We start from the raw sequence: 19,944 nt of genomic DNA on the forward strand, positions 1-19,944 counted from the left end.
CATATATATGACCTTATATTTCTCCTCATTAAACCTCATTTGCCATTTAATGCTCCACCTACCCAGTTTATCCAAATCCCTCTGTAGGTCTGCACTGTCCTCTTTTATATTAATTGTTTTACATAACTTTGTGTCATCTGCAAATATTGACATTTTACTATTTATCCCGTTGACTATGTCGTTAATAAAGATATTAAATAACAATGGGCCTAGTACAGACCCCTGTGGTACCCCACTAGTGACGCTTACCCAATCTGAGTATATTCCATTTATAACCACCCTCTGCCTTCTATCCTTTAGCCAGTTAGCTACCCACTTGCAGACATTTTCCCCCAGCCCCATCATTCTCATTTTGTATACCAACCTATTATGTGGCACGCTATCGAACGCTTTTGCAAAGTCTAGATACACGACATCCATTGGTTCCCCCTGATCTAATCGAGAGCTAACCTCCTCGTAGAAGTCAATCAGGTTTGTTTGGCAGGAGCGATTCCTCATGAATCCATGTTGGTTCGGGGTTAAAAGATTATTAGCATCAAGATGCTCCGTAATTGCCTCTTTAATGAAGCTTTCAAAAATTTTGCCCACAACGGACGTCAGACTCACCGGCCGATAGTTTCCGGCGTCACTTTTTGCTCCCTTTTTGAATATTGGCACTACATTCGCCTGTCGCCAATCAAGTGGTACAGACCCAGTCTCAACAGAGTCCTTAAATATAAGATATAACGGTCTGTCTATCACATTACTTAGTTCCCTTAGTACCCGTGGGTGTATGCCATCAGGTCCTGGTGATTTGTTTATTTTAATGTTACTGAGGCGTTTCTGTACCCCAACTTGGGTTAGATTAGTCATACTTAGTGGAGGATTAAGCTTGTCACTTCTCATTTCGCCTGTTAGTTCTATTTCCTTTGTGAAAGTTGTCGAAAAAAAATTATTTAATAGGTTAGCTTTATCCTCATCTTTCTCTATGATTTTGCCTTCATCACTTTTTATCGGTCCAATATTATCCGATTTAATCCTTTTACTATTTATATACGTAAAGAACAGTTTGGGATTTGATCTACTTTCCCTAGCAATACGTCTCTCTGTTTCCTCCTTCGCTATTTTTATTTGTTTTTTACAGGTTCTCGTTTTTTCCTTGTAACACATTAGTGCCTCCTTACTGTTTTCCTGTTTTAATCTCTTGAATGCCTCTTTTTTTGCTATTTAACGCCCCTTTTACGTTCTTGTTCAACCATATTGGTTTCCTCTTATTTCTGGCCCTTTTATTCCCATACGGTATATATCTCTCGCACTGAGTATTCAGAATTCTTTTGAAGGTTTCCCATTTACTATTCGTATTCCTTTGATTAAGAACTTTGTCCCAGTCAATAAGTTGAAGGTTTTCTATCAGCTGATCAAACTTCGCCCTCCTAAAGTTTAATGTTTTTGTTGTTCCCTTATTGATAACCCTACTGAAGGGCATTTTGAAATTGATAATATTATGATCGCTATTACCTAGGTGCCCCCCTATCTGTACCTCAGTTATTCTATCAGGCCTATTAGTCAATATTAAGTCCAACACGGCCTTCCCTCTCGTTGGTTCCTGCACTAGTTGGGAGAGATAATTATCCTTAATATTTGTCCAGAACCTTTTTCCTTTCTGAGATCTACAGGTTTCTGTTTCCCAGTCAATATCCGGGTAGTTGAAATCCCCCATTACAATCACTTCATTATGTTTTGCTACTTTGTCTATTTGTCCTAATAGCAGACTCTCATTCTCCTCTGTTATATTTGGTGGCTTATAGCAGACCCCCAATAATATTTTATTATTATTTTTTGCCCCCTCTATCTCTACCCACATGGACTCGACCCCCTCTTCTCCCTCTCCTATATCTTCCCTTATTCTGGGCTTTAGACATGACTTTACATATAAGCAGACTCCTCCGCCTTTCCCCTGTTTCCGGTCCCTTCTAAATAAACTATAATCCTAATAAATTTACCACCCAGTCGTAGCTATCATCTAGCCAAGTCTCTGTTATACCTACGATGTCATACCTCTCATCCGATATAAGCGCCCGCAGCTCATTCGCCTTATTGGTCAGGCTTCTTGCGTTGGTCAGCATGCAAGATAAAATTTTGGGGTTATTTAGCTTCCTATTCTTCTCTAGCGATCTAACTGTACTATTCTCACCCCCCTCTCCACCCTCATTATATTCACTTCTCCCCTTCCCCCTTGCTTGCCTCACATCCCACCTATTTCCTTGGTCCCCCCCCCCGTCTCTAGTTTAAATACTCCTCCAACCTATTAGCCATCTTCTTCCCCAGCACCGCTGCACCCTCCCCATTGAGGTGCAGCCCGTCCCTACGGTAGAGCCTGTAGCCGACTGCGAAGTCAGCCCAGTTCTCCATGAACCCAAACCCTTCTGCCTTGCACCAACTCTTTAGCCACTTATTCACCTCCCTAACTTCCCGTTGGCGCTCCTGTGTGGCTCGCGGGATTGGTAGTATTTCTGAGAAAACTACTTTGGAGGTCCTTGCCCTAAGCTTCCTACCTAGGTCCCTGAAATCATTTTTAAGGACCCTCTATCTACCACTCACTTTGTCATTGGTGCCGATGTGGACCATGACCGCTGGGTCTTCGCCAGCCCCACCCAGTAACCTGTCAACCCGATCCGCGATGTGCCGGACTCGAGCGCCAGGGAGGCAGCACACCGTTCGGCGATCCCGGTCTTTGTGACAGATTGCCCTGTCTGTCCCCCTAATAATAGAATCACTCACTACCAGGACCTGTCTTGCCTGCCCTACACTTCCCCCCTCCCCCTCATTACTGGAGCATACACTCCCCCGGTGGTCAGAGGATCTGTCGTGCTCCAATAATGCCGGTTCTGAACCAGCCTTCCTATACTTCTTCCCTCTATCCCTCCTAACTGTTATCCAGCTCCCTGCCTGTTCAGCCTGCACTTCCCCTCTATGCTCCACCCCCAGTATTGACCCATTGAGTGTCTGCTCGGTGAGCAGCTAACTCCGTTCCATGTTGTCGATGCTCCTCAGTATCGCTATCTGAGCACTTAGATCCAGAATTTGGGCTTCCAAGTGCACAATATGCTCACATCTCTCGCAGCAGTATGGATCCTCGAGCGGTAGCTCACAGAATGCATACATTGCGCAAGATGTACACTGCACGGCTCCGGCCAAGATGGACGCCATTCTAAATATGGGGATACAGTCAGTATATATATACAAGTACAAAACACAATTATTTATATATAGGTCTATGGACGGGGATCAATTAGGGATGTGCAAGTGTATCAATTAGATATCGGCGGGGGATCAGTTAAGTATGGACGGGGGATCAATTAAGTATGGACCGGGGACTCAGCTGAGTAGGTCAGGTGGATTAATTAAGTATGGACGGTGTGTCAATTGACTATGGACTGGGGATCAATAAATATGGGCTGGGGAAATAATTAATTGTGGACTGGGGAATCAATCAATTAATTATGGACAGGGGGTTAATTAAATATGGATGGGGATAAGGCAAATAAATAGGGACTGGGGGATCAGTAAAAGTGGACAGGGGGAATCTATTAAATATGGACAAGGGGGATCAATTGATTATGGGCTGGGGGGGTCAATCAGTTAAATGTTGTCAGGGGGATCAATTTAAATATGGATGGGGGGTGATCAATTAAATATGGTCTGGGGGATCACTAAAGATGGCCTGGGGAGTTGTATTAAATATGGATAGGGGGGAGATCGATCAAATATGGACAGGGGATTAATTTAAATAAGGCCGGGGGGGGGAGCACTTAAATAAAATACAATTACAATACAAATACAGTACAATACACGCTCGGGTTCAGTAGGACCTCTTATCGCGGCTTCCTGCCCCTCACTCACCTCCTCTAGGGACGCTGCACGCTATCACAGCGCGCTCGCCCCTCCGGTCGCCTCTTACCGGTCCTCCTGGTCACCACCATCTGGCGCCCTCCGCCGGCCGGCGCTGCACGATATCACAGCGCTCTCTTGCGCTCGTTCCTCCGGTCGCCTCCTACCGGTCCTCCCGGTCCACTTGGTCACCTCCGCCTGGCTCCCTCGCCAGAGGGCCGCGAGCCGAGTCGGACCACGCCGCACGCCGCTCACCACAGCCACACCACAGCCCACGTGTTCACACCCCGCGCGCGCTCTCACTTCCGGTCACCTCCACAGTAGCGTTTAGATTGACTGGCCGGGCAGATCTGGCATTCTGCAGACTGGAAAAGCTGGGGAACAACCATTATATAAAATATGAAAAAATAGGAAAATATTAGCAATGTTCTGTAATGGTTAATTTTTACATAACACTGGTTCAATTTACTTGATATTAACCCGTTCATGATCTTGTGATTTTCTATCTTTGCACTTTAGTTTTTTTTCTCCTCTTTTTTCCAGAGCCATAACTTTTATATTTTTTCAATATAACCAAGGGCTTGTTTTTTGCAGGACAAGTTGTACTTTTGAATGACACCATTTTTTTGAAGTGCTACTTTAGTGAAGTAAAAATAATAAATTTAGGATTTTTTATCTTCGTTATTTTTTTATAGACTTTACATTTATCATATTGCGGGCTACAATTAAGATAGAGATGGGAGAGGCAGCATTTTGTTCAGAATTGTACAGGCTTTAATTCGACATGTCTTAACCAAGTTTGTTATTTTGTTTTCGAGGAGTCAAATTCTAAATTTTGATGGGCGATTTCGGGAAAACTGTGTTTTGTAAAAAAAAAAAAAATAAAAAAAATGCGTATGTGTTACTTGTGTTATTGGTTACATTCCTTCAGGGATTCAAGTTGGTATTTCTGTAGGATCATATTTTGTTGTGTGATTTTCTAAATACAGTCTCATCCTAGTCATAGGTTTAATGCTAAACTAAAAGAATCAATATTTTAACACCTTTTTAATATACAGTTATACATGTAATAACTTTTTTTTATTATTACTTCACTAGACATTTCCTTTTTCCAGTTTAAAAAAAAAATGAAAAAAATACAGTAAAATCGTCCAGCGATAAAATAAAACATTATGAATTAGTCTGAACAATTAATAGTACGTCTTTACACTGATCTTTTCTCAATAATTTGTTCTCTCTTCTGGGTGAAATGTAATCTTGTCCACAATCTCTTACTAACAATGGCCGTTTCCTTTTGTGTCAGTATGTACGCCTGTTATGGGGTTTGGGTCCACTTGTGTTAATATCTGATTTTTGGTTACTTTCAAAATGTCTGCTTTCTTGGATACACAAAGGATGGTGATGGACCAGAAGGTGCAGAAAAATGGCTTTACTTCTTCATTGTCCTAGTCTTTGGAGAGTCCATTAGCCAGCAGCCACCAGTGCTGATCATACTCACAGGTCACATATCCAGTTATATCATCCATCGCCAATCTTGTGCCACCTTCAATCACTTCATGGACTTCACTGTCATTTCTGGATGAAAAAATCCTTGTTTATATTTTTGTTTCACTACATGGAATTAAAGTGTGGTATTGCTTAGTTCCTTTGATGGGTTCTGCTTTTTGTAACCAATGTTTTAACAAACTTTCCTCTTCTTCTTAGTCCTGGTTTGTACAGTACGTGAACTGGATGTTAGGAATATTTTTCTCACTCAGTTGGAAAAGTTGCATGGGTGTTAAAATTTGGTCTGAATGTGGTCTATGGAGGCTAGCTTGAGCTGCTAGACATTTCACCGTGCCTCCTAAACCATCACATACACCTTTTGCCAGGAGCTGAATGGCAAAAAAGTGCCATTCAGCTTTCACTCCAAAATGTTTCTTGTGATGGCATACAATTATAAGGTTTCTCCTATTTTTATACTGTGCAGAAGAGTCATCCGAGGAGTAGTAGACCTTGCTCAAACTTGTTAGGATGTCAGTTTTATCACTGAAATCAAATTTTTTTGGAACAAATGAACAGCTGTTGAATCGTGAAGTAAGCACTCAGGCATAAAATACATAAGTGTAGTTCTGATATCTGACTGTAAGCAGAGTCGGCTTATTAGTAATAAGTTATTACTATTCAGCAAGCAGACAACAGACCGGATGCTGCACTTATCGCACAGGGCGCTGAGGGAGACATTGCACGGACCAGCCCCTGAAACCAGCATCACTGATGGGCGGCAAACAAAGCAGGGGAGAGTAGGGATGTCCCAGTCCCCTCCTTTTCGATGATCTTCGTTTCAGTGTGGAAAGGGAAGTGACAGCAGTTTCCACATTTTTGGGTTCACTGTTAAGCCCACGGCTGTGTGCAAATCCACTACTGATTGTACCTGGGACAAGTTGGTATGCCACTTGGTACTAAAGGTAATATCATCCAAATACACCGATACATACTTCTGATAAGGCTCTAACACTATGTCCATCAGCCTCTGGAACATGGCCGAGGCTGCATGTAACCCAAAAGGCAAGACGACCTAGTGATAGAGACCCTCCGGCGTTATGAAGGCTGACTCTGTCCGAGGCACCTGCCAGTAACCCGTGGTGAAGTACTGGGCCTGCCCCAGTCTCTCAATCAGCTCGTCCACCCAGGACATTGAATAAAGGTCAAATTTCAACACTTTATTACATTTTCAGAAGTCGTTACAAAATCATAACGATCCGTCCAGCTTCAGAACCAGTTACAATGGGGCTAGCCCGCTCCCTCCTGGACTCCTCGATAACTCCTAGCTGGAGCATTTGTTTTTCCTCAGCTGCGATGGCTTGTGTCTGGGCCTCTGTGACAATGTTATGTTGGATCACAGATGTTCGGCCAAGCATTTCTGAAAATTACGTCCGTATTCCGCAGCACCAATTTCTGAGTCTCCCGTCGCTTCTGTTTAGAGAGTGTGTCACTTATATTTACCTCTCCCCTGGCCATTGTCGGAGGGTCCCCAGACGATACGACCGGAGTCGCATCCGTAATCATACATTCCCAGTCTTTCCTTGCTTATAGCAAATTTACGTGATATAGCTGTTTGGGTTTTCTCTTCCCAGGTTGATATACTCTCTAATTCATCTCCCCAACCTTTTCCCGGACTTCATATGGCCCTTGCCACTTGGCCATGAGCTTACTTTCTGCTGTGGGCACTAAGACTAATACCTGATCCCCTTGGACATTGACCATGCCAGGGGTGCAACAAAGTGCCATTAGTTGCATAAGGATTAAAAGTGAATTTAGGCTGTGTACCCACGATGTGTTTTTCAAGCGTTTTTGCTGCGGAATTTTCCGCAGCGTAAACGCTTGGGAAACGCATGGTAAGCCTTCTGCCATGGTCCCCTATGCAATTCCGCACTTTCAATGCCCATGCTGCGGATTTTTCTGCAGCGTTTATGCTGCTCTCAAAAATCCGCAGCATGTCCATTAATTTTGCGGAAGCGCTGCGTTTTCGCCGCCATTGACTTGCATTAGAACGCGCCAATTCTGCAAGACTGCTTCTGTACATGCTTAATTGGCGCGTTGTAATGTCTGGATGGTACCCGAGTGTGGAGAAGAGAAGACTCTCATCCACACCCAGGTACCATAGAAACTGTAAAAAAAAGAATAAAATAAAAAATAAAGATTATATTCACCTACCGACAGCCCCCGGTCTCCTTCCCTGTGCTTGCCAGCAGACTGAAGGACCTGCGCTGACGTTACAGTCATGTGACAGCAGGTCTTTCAGTGCAGTGTCCCGCGATCAGCTGGCAGCCAGGAAGGAGCGCAGCAACACACGCCGGGCCATCAGAAGGTAAGTATCAAGGTTTATTTTTTTATTTTTAACCACTCTAAAGGTCACACTATATAAATCCATGCTGTTTGCATGGATTTATATAGTGTGACCTAGTTGTCAAGCACTTTCCAAGTGATGCTAAAATCGCTTTGAAAGCGCTTGTCAATCCGCATGCGGAAACGCATGTGAATCCACATGTATTACGCTGGAAAAACGCATGTACAATCCGCATGCGTTTTTTCTGCCAGGGAGATGCAGAAATGCTGCAGAAATTTTCTGCTTCATTTCTGCATTGTGGGCACATAGCCTTAATGTAAATGATTAAGTAGCTGAATTTCCATTTTGGGGTAACAAACTCCTTTTGAGAGATTCCTTGCAGTTACTTTGCATGTTGATTTACTTTGTAAGGACACAAGTGCACACATTTCAGATTTTGTCACCTTTTTTCTGTGCAGATTTGTCACAAAACCTAAAGGGTTTCCCGATGCCAGGAAAGTGACTGAGAATCCTGACGTCTCCTGCACATGTTACTTATTTGTGACTTGCAGGTTTGGTGAAGATATAATTCTGCAGGATGTCAATTCTGTCAGCGTTTTTGCTGCAGATTTCACCCACACTGATGAGTGGGGAAAAATCTGCACCTATTTACAGCATTTTCCAGACAAGAGATGGAGAAACCAAAAGCTTAATGTGTGCACACAGCCTAATAGACGTCATTACTAGTGTTGAGCGAGCATGCTCGACACTGCTCGTTACTCGCCCGAGCATCTCACTACTCGGGATGTTCGGCGAGCACCGAGCATTTCCGGGTTACTCGGGCGGGAGCTCGGGTCTCCGCCCTGCATGTTTGGCGCTCTTTACAGAGCCAATGAACATGCAGGGATTGCCAGCCAGTCACTGTAATGCCGCAGCCATGTTGTTTGTGGGCATTACAGTGATTGGCTGGCCGCCCAGCGTCACCTCGAGTATTTAAAACCGGGCGCCGCCATCTTGGACTCAGTCGCCCGGGATCACACAGTCTAGGGAAAGTGCTGCTGATTTAGGGAGAGATATATACTGCGAAATAGTTAGTGTAGGGTCTGTAAAAGCTGCCAGATCAAACAAACCGTCCTTCTCAGGACTAATATCCATCCCAGATATCAGGCAGGCAGGCTGTATAGGAAACGCAGTGGTTATACCAGCAAACGCTGCATTACAGTCCTGTGTGCTCCTGCTGCTCAAATTGCTAGACTTAGCTCCAGGTCTCGGGGGCCAGGAAAAATCCTTTTTTTTTTTTTTTCATCTAAATCCTCTTTTTTTCTCCGCTAGAAGTGGTGGAAGAGGAGATCCCATGTAGCGATGCCCAAATATTTGAACAGCCACGGCCACAGGAAGGCGACGCTGGCGCAATTTGTCACAAGAGGTGGACGATGACGAGACACAATTGCCACGAAGTGAGGAGGAGGATCGTGGTGCGGAAGTGGAAGAGGAGGACGTGGTGGATGATCTAGTAACTGACCCAAGGTGGCAGGAGGACACGCAGAGCGAGGCGAGCAGCACACAGGGGGAGGGAGGCAGAGCACCCCAACAGACAGGAAGAAGCAGTGTGGTGGCTGCACACAGAAGGCGGGCAACCGTTCCCCGTAACACCAACACGAGGGACGTTGCCAGTACAACCGGTAGGTCTTCCAGAGTCTGGAATTTTTTTAAAGACTCTGCTGATAACCCCAAAAAGGCCATTTGTACCACCTGCCATGCCAGTGCCAGCAGGGGTGACAAAAGTACCAGCCTGACCTCCACCAACATGATCAGGCACATGTCAGCAAAGCACCCGACTTTGTGGGGTGAACCCCAGGGTCCACGACCAGTGTCAGCGGGTGTCACCACTGTTTTTTCCGCCGTTGTGCGTGTAAGAGAACCCCCTGTTGTGCGTGCAAGGCAATCCCCTGTCCATACTGCATGCAAAGATTCCCCCTCCTCTCAGTCTTCACTTGTTATGGCAGTTTCTCAAGAAACAGCATCAACGTCCACGTCAGCGTTCAATTGTCCTTATCCCAGACCTTTGAACGAAAGAGCAAATTCGCAGCCAACGCCCCACAGGCCACAGTCCTAAATTCGCACATTTCACGACTGCTTGCGTTGGAAATGCTGCCTTTTAGGCTGGTGGAGACGGAATCCTTCCGCAACCTTGTGGCGGTGGCCGTCCCTCGGTGCTCGGTCCCCAGCCGACACTATTTTGCCCGGTGTGCCATCCCCGCACTACACAAGCATGTGTCCCAAAACATCTGCCGTGCCCTCAACAACGCAATTACTGGGAGAGTCCACCTGACAACGGACACGTGGACAAGAGCTTGTGGCCAGGGACGGTACATCTCTCTGACGGCACACTGGGTAAACATAGTGGAAGCCGGGAACCAGTCGGACCTTGGGACGGAACACATCCTCTCCACATCGAGGATTGCGTGCCCTATGTCAGTCAGAGTTGCCCCCACAGTGTACAGCTCCTGATGATCATCCTCCTCATGTTCACCCTCCATCTCAGATATCACCGCATCAGTTACAAGCTGGAAGCACTGCCGTACTGCCTCCGCCAAGTAGCAACAGGCTGTGCTGAAACTCATAAACTTAGGTGATAAACCTCACAGTTGTGGACAGCTGTGAAAGAGCAGGCAGATCTGTGGCTGAGACCGCTGAACCTACATCCAGGCATGGTCGTGTGTGACAATGGCCATAACCTGGTGGCGGCTCTGAGGCGAGATCACACACGTACCATGCCTGGGTCATGTGCTTAAACTCGTGGTTCAGCGGTTTCTTAAATCGTACCCCGAGTTGCCATATCTGCTCGTCGAAGTACGCCGCCTGTCAGCTCATTTTCAGAAGTCGGCTACAGCTTCCGCCGCCCTTGCTGTGTTGCAACAGCGTTTGCAGCTTCCGTCACACCGACTTGTGTGTGATGTCCCTGACGCGCCCCTGGGCCTGAGTCGCGCAGCGTTGCGCACGCGGGAGCCTACCCGGAGCCGGATCTGATAGGGGTAGTAGTCTCGTGGCGGTGACCCGGTCCGTGCCCAGGGAGTCAGACTAAGTGGCGGTGTATTAGCAGTAGATGTAGGACGACTACGCCACCCGTTGAATGCAGCTATGGAGCTGCCGCTGCAGGGCAGACCGCTGAGGCCGGTGGAAGGATGGTGCAGCGTGGATGGTATAACCCCCAACGGGAGGAGTATGGCCTCAGGGCAGCCGACGTGGATGATGGGGGTAGCAGGAACCACTCAGAGACGATGCGGTGTAGTTCAGGGTCTTTACTGGTGACAAAGATAGACCCTCCCGGAGTACTGGCTAGCGGTCGGGGCCTGGTCAGTCCTTGAGCAGATGGGATCCCCCTTGGCCAGGCGGAGTTGTAGGCCTCCCCAACTAATTGTACTCTTCTGGCTACCTTGCTAGAGGCGGGTAAAGGTAGCCCACGTCCCTGAGTGTACCGTGTGGTGCTCACCCGTATGGCCGGTGACTCGGGGCCTTCTAGTGGCTTCCGCTCCACGACGGCGGTGCTGGTCCCACGCGTGTGACCGTTTCTTCGGGTTTCTTGGCCAGAGGACCTGAAATCCCCTGCCGGTCGGTTTCTGCTGCTGGGTCAGGGTTAGTCCCCACAGCCTCGGACTCCGGGTCCGGTGGTAACTCTTCAATCAGGGCGAGCTCTTCAGCTGCCAGCCCCTGATTCCTTTTAGCACGACTTCCTCAGAGCTCCTGATCTTTCTTTCCTATAGCTGCTTCTCCTCTTCTCTCTCTACTCTTCTCTTCTCTCTAACCCTGCCTCAGCCCCAGTTTTATATAGGGGAAGTTCTTCCCCTCCCAGGACTGGGCAGGAGGTATGGCATGCATAGGATTCCTGACCAAGAGACCTCCCACCTGCTCTCAGACATAACATTGCTATTACTGTGGAGACCAGAGCTCTGGGGTGCCACATTCCCCCCTAGTGAAATTTAGTACTCCGGGACTAAACATACTTTTGTAAACATAACAAGGTGTAAACAAAAACAGTACAATAAAGAAAACACATTAGGATGGTCACGGCGTGTCCGCAACCGGGTGTAACTTTTGAGGAAAACAAGGGTGTCCATTTCACCAACACAGGGAGACGTAACCAGGTAGGGGTCTGTCCTGCCCCGAGTCCTTAACAGTCTTTTAGTCCGTCCTGGGTTACGCTCCAACTATATGCACAAAGGATTCCCGGTAAATCCACCAAAGACTCCTATAAATAACTAGAAACACATAATTATACACAAGCAAAAATAAACAGGTAAACATTAATAAAACAGCTTGAACATTTAGATCCTCCACCGTATGGGCAACTGGCCTCTAGTGACCCTAGTGGACCTACGGAGCTGGTTGACTGGTCCTGAGCTACAGGGTATAGGAGCTGTCAAGGGTAAACTGGGCAGCCGTCTACGGACTCTTTGGGTCACTAGGGGTATGGCAGGCTCACTATAAGCAGAGGGTTGATTTTCCTGGTCTGCTTGTGTGGGGCCTTCTGCCTCCTGGACCGGCTGTTCTTCCCACTCTACCTGTGTCTCCTTAGGCACTTGGGATGCTGGTTGGAGGAACGTGAGGACGGGTACCACAACAGCACCATTGACTTGAGTCCAAGACCGAGGGAAGTCTCCGAGCACAGTACTAACCCTATCTTCCCTTTCCTCTACGGGTCGAGGGTCCTCTTGTTCCTCTTCAGGGTTCCGTAGCTGTTCGGGACACTTCTTCAGGTGATCCCGGGATACAATGGCTGTGGTTTCCCCTCCGTCTTTACTGATCGTACAGATCTTTGGGTTGTCGTGGCTTGAGGGCAGTACGGTGTACGGGTCCTTCTCCCACTGGTCGTCCAACTTGTGGAGCCGTCTTTTCCTCTTCAAGACCTGCTCTCCGGGCACCAGGGGAACAGCGGGAGCATACTGGTTGTAAGTTTTCTCTTGTCTTTCCCTAGCTTGACAGAGACTACGCTCCACGCTCTCCTGTACTTTTCGGTACTGCTGCTGCCTCTCTGTGTCCCAGTCTGCTTCTGGTGAAGTGTCCTCGGGTGTCAGGACTCCCATCTCCAGATCAACAGGAAGCTTACCAGGTCTTGCCCTCATCAGGTAAGCCGGGGTACAGTTGGTGGAACCTACAGGGATGTGGTTGTATAGGTCCACCAGGTCGGGCAGCTTCTCAGGCCACAGACTGCGTTCCTCCAGGGGCAATGTTTTCAGAAGATCTATCACCACCTGGTTCATTTTCTCACAAAGTCCATTAGTTTGCGGGTGATAGGGTGTTGTTCTTATCTTCCGGCAGCCATACAGGGTGCAGAACTCCTGGAAGACCTCCGCTTCAAAGGCAGGCCCCTGGTCCGTCAGCACCTGCTCCGGGTATCCGTGCGGACGGCAGAAGTGCTGCTGGAAGGCTCTAGCTGCTGTTTGAGCCGTTAAGTCCTTGACGGGGACGACAACCAAGAACCGGGAGTAGTGATCCACGATGGTTAACGCGTAGACGTAGCCACTTCTGCTTGGGGTCAGTTTTACATGATCCAAGGCTACCAGTTCCAACGGCTGTCTGGTGATGATGGACCGCAGGGGAGTCTTCTGGCTGGCACGGTCCCTCCTTCTTAGGTTGCATGGGCCACAGTCTCTGCACCACCTCTCGATGGTTCCTCTCATGCCTACCCAATGGAACCGCCCGCGCAGCAGGAACTCCAGCTTCTTCCATCCGAAATGTCCAGCTCCGTCGTGGTATGCCTCCATCACCATAGCTGCGTCTCTTCTTGGCACCACTACTTGCCAGATTAGTTCATGCGTCCGGGAGTTAACCATTCTGCGGCACAACTTCCCTTTGTAAAGGAACAGTCGACTCTTCTCAGCCCACAGTTGTTTGGCTTCCTCCGGAGCGTCCGGGTCAAGGCGTGCATCTGGCCGAGTCAGCATCTCCTTTACCAGTCGGACGGCAGGGTCACTGTCTTGCGTCTCCACCCAGTTGTAATGAGGTAAGGGGTTGAACGTAGCGGATTGCTTACTCCTTACACGGTGGGAATACTGGATAGTTCCATGACGGTGGAACGCGGGGAGCTCAACTTCTTCCAGTCCCTCTGAATCTTCCCCTACGTCCGGTAGGTTTGGCATCCTGGACAGGGCGTCCGCGTTGGTATTGGAGCGTCCTGCCCGGTATTTGATTGTAAACTCATAGTTGGACAAGCGGGCCATCCATCTCTGCTCTAGGGCACCGAGTCTTGCAGTGTCCAGGTGTGTCAACGGGTTGTTATCCGTGTACATGGTGAACCGGGAAGAAACGAGGTAGTGCTTAAAGCGTTCGGTGACTGCCCACACCACTGCCAGGAACTCTAGCTTAAATGAGCTGTAATTCTCAGGGTTTCTTTCGGTGGGTCGCAGTTTTCGGCTGGCGTAAGCAATTACCCTTTCTTTCCCCTGCTGGATCTGGGACAGTACGGCTCCTAGCCCGATGTTACTGGCGTCGGTGTAGAGGATAAAGGGCTGGCTATAATCAGGGTACGCCAGGATTTCATCCCCCGTGAGGGCCATCTTCAGCTGGCGGAAGGACTCTTCTTCCAGCTTCTCCCATCTGAAGGGTGGCTTCTGGTTCTTGGCCTTCCTGGACTGGCCTATCAGGAGGTCCTGCATAGGAGCTGCCTTTTTGGTGAAACCGGGAATGAACCTTCGGTAGTAGCCTACCAACCCGAGGAACTGCCTCACTTCCTTTACGCTGGAGGGGCTTGGCCATTCCTTAATTGCGGTGATCTTATCAGGGTCGGGAGCCACTCCGTCAGCACTCACCACGTGTCCCAGGTACTGCACCTTTGGCTTCAGGAGGTGACACTTGGAGGGTTTCACCTTTAGGCCGTAACTTGCCAGAGCTTCGAACACTTCCGCCAGGTGTTTCAGGTGGTCCTCGTAGGTCTTGGAGTAGACGATGACATCGTCCAGGTATAACAGGACCGTCTCAAAGTTTCGGTGTCCCAGACAGCATTCCATCAATCGCTGGAAGGTTCCTGGTGCGTTGCAGAGTCCAAACGGCATGCAGGTAAACTCGCTAAGTCCCATCGGGGTGGTGAATGCGGTCTTCTCCCGATCCGCCTCTGCTACAGGAACCTGCCAGTACCCACTAGTGAGATCCAAGGTGGAGAAGAAGTTAGCAGATTTTAAAGCAGCCAAAGACTCCTCTATTCTTGGTAAGGGGTACGCATCTTTGTGTGTGATACGGTTAATTTTCCGGTAATCTACACACATTCTCATGGTGTTGTCTTTCTTTTTGACCAAGACTAGTGGAGCTGCCCAGGGGCTACAGCTATCCCTGATTACCCCAGCCTCCTTCATGTCTCTAAGCATCCCCTTGGCGTGTTGGTAGTGTGCAGGGGGTACGGGTTGATACCTCTCTTTTATGGGAGGATGGTCTCCCGTGGGGATGTGGTGTTCTACCCCCTTGACTCGCCCGAAGTCTAACGGGTGTTTACTAAACACTCTCTCGTACTCTTGAACCACCCGGTAGACTCTCTGTTTCTGGTGGGAGGGAGTGGAGTCAGTACCCAAATGTAGTTGCTGACACCAAGCCTCCATTATTTTCTTAGAGCCGTTACCTTCCTCCGGATGAGATGGAGGCAAGGGTTCCACAGACTGTATAGAATTTTGGTTGATAGTATATAATTTGGCTAGCGTAGCATACCGGGGCAGGTATACTTCCCTTTTCCCGATATTTATTATGCGAACGGGCACCCTCCCATGGCGTACATCAACTACCCCCCGGGCTATCAAAATGGTGGGCCTACTGTCTGAGTAGACTGGTTCTACCATGGCCTGGTAATTCTACCTCTCAGACCAATAGCTGCCCGGCACCAAATCATCATTTCACTTTTCGGGGGCATGGCAATAGGGAAAGGGTCACACATTCTTACGCTACCAATCTCACCGCCGGAGAGTTCCACTTGTTGCCGTCGCATCAGTGCCCGGATCTCTTTCTGGAGCACTCGCTGCTGGCCGGAGCTGGCGTTCTTGGCAACCTGCTGTAAAATGAAAATCACCTCTGCAAGACAATTTTCAATCACATTAGTTCCTAGAGTTATCTTTGGGTGACTCTCGCGCTTGTCAATGTCTACAATGATCAGTCCCTGTGCTGCCAGTTCGACTCTACCGATTTTAATGGTCATCTCTTTAAATCCGATCTGCGGCACGGGTTGACCATTGCTGGCGATGATACTCAAGTCGTCGTCAGGGTAGCGGGTTATATCCGAGTCATTCCAGTACTGCTTGAAGAGCACGTTCGGGATGGTGGTGACCTGTGACCCGGTGTCCAGTAGGGCACTCATAGGAATGCCATCCAGTACCACAGGCAAGACTGGACGTCCTCCCACATATTTGTCGCGCCAGTTCGATGGGCCTGGTGATCTTTTTCCTGGGGGTTGGCCCTCTACCCCAGGTTGTGCCAGTTTAAAGGACAGTACCTTGCCATATGTCCGGGTTGATTGCAGCGGCGGCAGATGGGTTGTCCGTCCTCGTTGTATCGGTCGCTGGGTCTTCCTCTGGCCGGTGGGGTCCTCCTTGGTCGACGCCACGGGATGTCCTCCGGTCCGGATTCCAGCTGGATCTTCCCTGGAGCAGAAACCTGTAAAGACTGCACAGTTCGGGTTAGCGCAGCAACGCTTTTAGCTAGCTCTTGGACCTGATGGTGCAGGTCTGGAGCCGGGTCATTGTTCAAAGCCTGCGCATCAGCCCCCACAGGCCCTGCCGACAAGGGCGCCGCCTCCTGGTGGTAAGTGATAGCTGGGCGCCTGTGGGTCACAACGCCACCCGGTGCCGGTTCTCGGAGCACCCGGATGGCTCTGTCCTTGAACTGTGCAAAGTCCAGATGAGGATCCTGTAAGGCTATGGCCCGCAACTGGGTTCGGTGGACATTGCAATATAGTCCCTCTATAAATTGTTCGGTCAACAGCCTGTCCTCGTTTCCCACGCTGTCGGGGTCGGTCTGCTTAATGGCTCTCAGGGCCTCTTGTAGGTTTAGTGCATAGTCCCTTATACTCTCATGTGCTCGCTGCTTGCACCCATAGAATTTAAGCTTAATCTCGGCTGAGGTGCGGGTATCAAAGGTGTCCCTCAGCCGGGTTAGTATCCCTGGGACAGTCCTCCTCCCAGGTGGCCAGGACTTTACCTCCCTTTGGGCTGCCCCGGTTAGTTGGGCCACCAGGATGCTCACTTTTTGCTCTTCTGTGAGGGGGTACACCTGGAAGAGGCTATCCAGCTTTTCTCTAAAGTCATTCAGGGTATGTGACTCCCCTGAGTATTGGGGTAGCCAGGCTGCTCCCGGGATATAGGGCATGGTGAAAGGCATGACTGCAGCAGCGCTGGCGGGGGTTGAGGCAGTGAAGCTCTCCTCCGTATCCGACATCTTCCTCCCCCCTAGTGGACCGTGGCCTACCTTGCGATGATCCTCTTCCGTAGGCCGCGGCTCCGCAGTGGATCGTCAGGGTTGAGAACCTTCCGTCGCGCTCCTGTGACGTCGGCGTCTGCTGGGCTCCTTCCAGGACCTTACGCAACGTCCAGACGTGAGGCGGGGCTTCAGTTCTCGCGCGCTTTCGGAGTCCACGCCCCTCTTCTTCCCGCGCGGCGTCTTCAAGATGGCGTCCAACGGCGGGAAAACTCCACGGATGGCGGGAAGAAGGTAGAAGATGGCGCCGGATGGCGGGAAAACTTTGCGGATGGCGGGAAGAAGGTAGAAGATGGCGCCGGATGGCGGGAAACTTCACCACTGGTAAGTTTGAACAGTCTTTTTCAGGCACGCAGTACCCGGTGGTTGCGGGCACGTAATCCTGCCGACTACGCCAAAAGTTGACGCGCCCCTGGGCCTGAGTCGCGCAGCGTTGCGCACGCGGGAGCCTACCCGGAGCCGGATCTGATAGGGGTAGTAGTCTCGTGGCGGTGACCCGGTCCGTGCCCAGGGAGTCAGACTAAGTGGCGGTGTATTAGCAGTAGATGTAGGACGACTACGCCACCCGTTGAATGCAGCTATGGAGCTGCCGCTGCAGGGCAGACCGCTGAGGCCGGTGGAAGGATGGTGCAGCGTGGATGGTATAACCCCCAACGGGAGGGGTATGGCCTCAGGGCAGCCGACGTGGATGATGGGGGTAGCAGGAACCACTCAGAGACGATGCGGTGTAGTTCAGGGTCTTTACTGGTGACAAAGATAGACCCTCCCGGAGTACTGGCTAGCGGTCGGGGCCTGGTCAGTCCTTGAGCAGATGGGATCCCCCTTGGCCAGGCGGAGTTGTAGGCCTCCCCAACTAATTGTACTCTTCTGGCTACCTTGCTAGAGGCGGGTAAAGGTAGCCCACGTCCCTGAGTGTACCGTGTGGTGCTCACCCGTATGGCCGGTGACTCGGGGCCTTCTAGTGGCTTCCGCTCCACGACGGCGGTGCTGGTCCCACGCGTGTGACCGTGCCTTCGGGTTTCTTGGCCAGAGGACCTGAAATCCCCTGCCGGTCGGTTTCTGCTGCTGGGTCAGGGTTAGTCCCCACAGCCTCGGACTCCGGGTCCGGTGGTAACTCTTCAATCAGGGCGAGCTCTTCAGCTGCCAGCCCCTGATTCCTTTTAGCACGACTTCCTCAGAGCTCCTGATCTTTCTTTCCTATAGCTGCTTCTCCTCTTCTCTCTCTACTCTTCTCTTCTCTTCTCTCTAACCCTGCCTCAGCCCCAGTTTTATATAGGGGAAGTTCTTCCCCTCCCAGGACTGGGCAGGAGGTGTGGCATGCATAGGATTCCTGACCAAGAGACCTCCCACCTGCTCTCAGACATAACATTGCTATTACTGTGGAGACCAGACCCCTGGGGTGCCACATCCCTACACGTTGGAACTCTACCCTCCACATGTTGCAAAGGATTTGTGAGCAGAAGAGAGCAGTTGTAGAGTACCAGCTGCAACAAGGCCGTCGATATTCAGGTCAGACTCCACACATAAGACCTCAGGAGTGGACCTGGATGTCTGACATATGTACCATCCTGACAATCTTTGAGGAGTCCACCAAGATGGTGAGTGGCGATGACGCCATCATTAGCGTCAGCATCCCACTTGTCTGTCTTTTGCAACGCACTCTGCAGAGAATTAAAGAGGAGGCATTGCAGCCAGAGTATGATGAGATGGATCAAGAAGCCGTAGCGGGCGATTACACACAGCCCAGCCTCATCTCATCCCAATGTGCATTGGGGGACCATGAGGGAGAGGAGGAGGAAGAAAAACAGGAGCTGGTATCATGTTCTTTAGACTGTAGTACCTGTACAACTGTCATATCATCGGTTTAGCGTTGGTGGCCTGAGGACGGGGAGGAGGAGGAGAGCATGGTCAGTCGTGATCTTGGTGAGCACACGGAAGTCTTGCCCGTTACCAGTCTGGCACGCATGGCTGACTTTATGTTACGCTGCCTTAACCGTGACCCTCGCGTTGTCAAAATGTTGGTTGACAGTCATTACTGGTTGGTGACACTTTTAGACCCCCGCTACAAGGAGAACTTTCACTCTCTTATTCCTGAGGTGGAGAGGTCTACAAAAATGGGGCAGTACCAGAAGGCTCTTGCTGCAGAACTGTTAAAAAAAAAATTCCCATCTGAACACGCTAGCGGCAGAGGTCACAGTTGGTTGCCCAACCAAGGCGTACAGGCGAGCGAGACGCAACTCCAATCCAGCAGAGGCAGGGGAACACTGTCAACGTTCTGGGACAGTTTTCTGAGACCCACCCAATTTACAGGCCCTGAGGCTCAGGGTACTCTCACAAGGAGTGGAAAGTTTCAAAAGATGGTGAGGGGGAGTACCTTGCCGACCGTACCAGCGTCCTCCGTGATTCCTCTGTGCCTTTTAATTATTGGGTATCCAAGCTGGACACTTGGAATGAACTTTCTCTGTATGCCTTGGAGGTCCTGGCCTTCCCTGCCGCTAGCGTGTTATCGGAGCGTGTTTTTAGTGCCGCTGGGGGAATTATAACTGATAAGTGTTAGAACTCTCCTGTTAGGTTTTTTCTAGTTTGCTTGTCACATGACCTTTTTTGCCTATTTAAACCTGCTCCGCCCTTCTGGCCTTGCTGGACTTCATTGTAATTTCAACTCTTTATCTAGCCAGGTGCTTTGTTACCTTACTCCGTCAGTTTAGCTAGGTCTCTTGACCTCTATTTTCTATGTTGTTTTGTTTGTCCTTTTCTGCTACAATTTCTTTTAGGAGGTGTCCATCTTACTCCCAGTCCCTAGTTCTTGTAGGGAT

Source organism: Phyllobates terribilis, unplaced genomic scaffold, assembly GCF_046119375.1.
Source record: "Phyllobates terribilis strain yellow unplaced genomic scaffold, ASM4611937v1 Scaffold_156__1_contigs__length_4398808, whole genome shotgun sequence".
NCBI lineage: Eukaryota > Metazoa > Chordata > Amphibia > Anura > Dendrobatidae > Phyllobates > Phyllobates terribilis.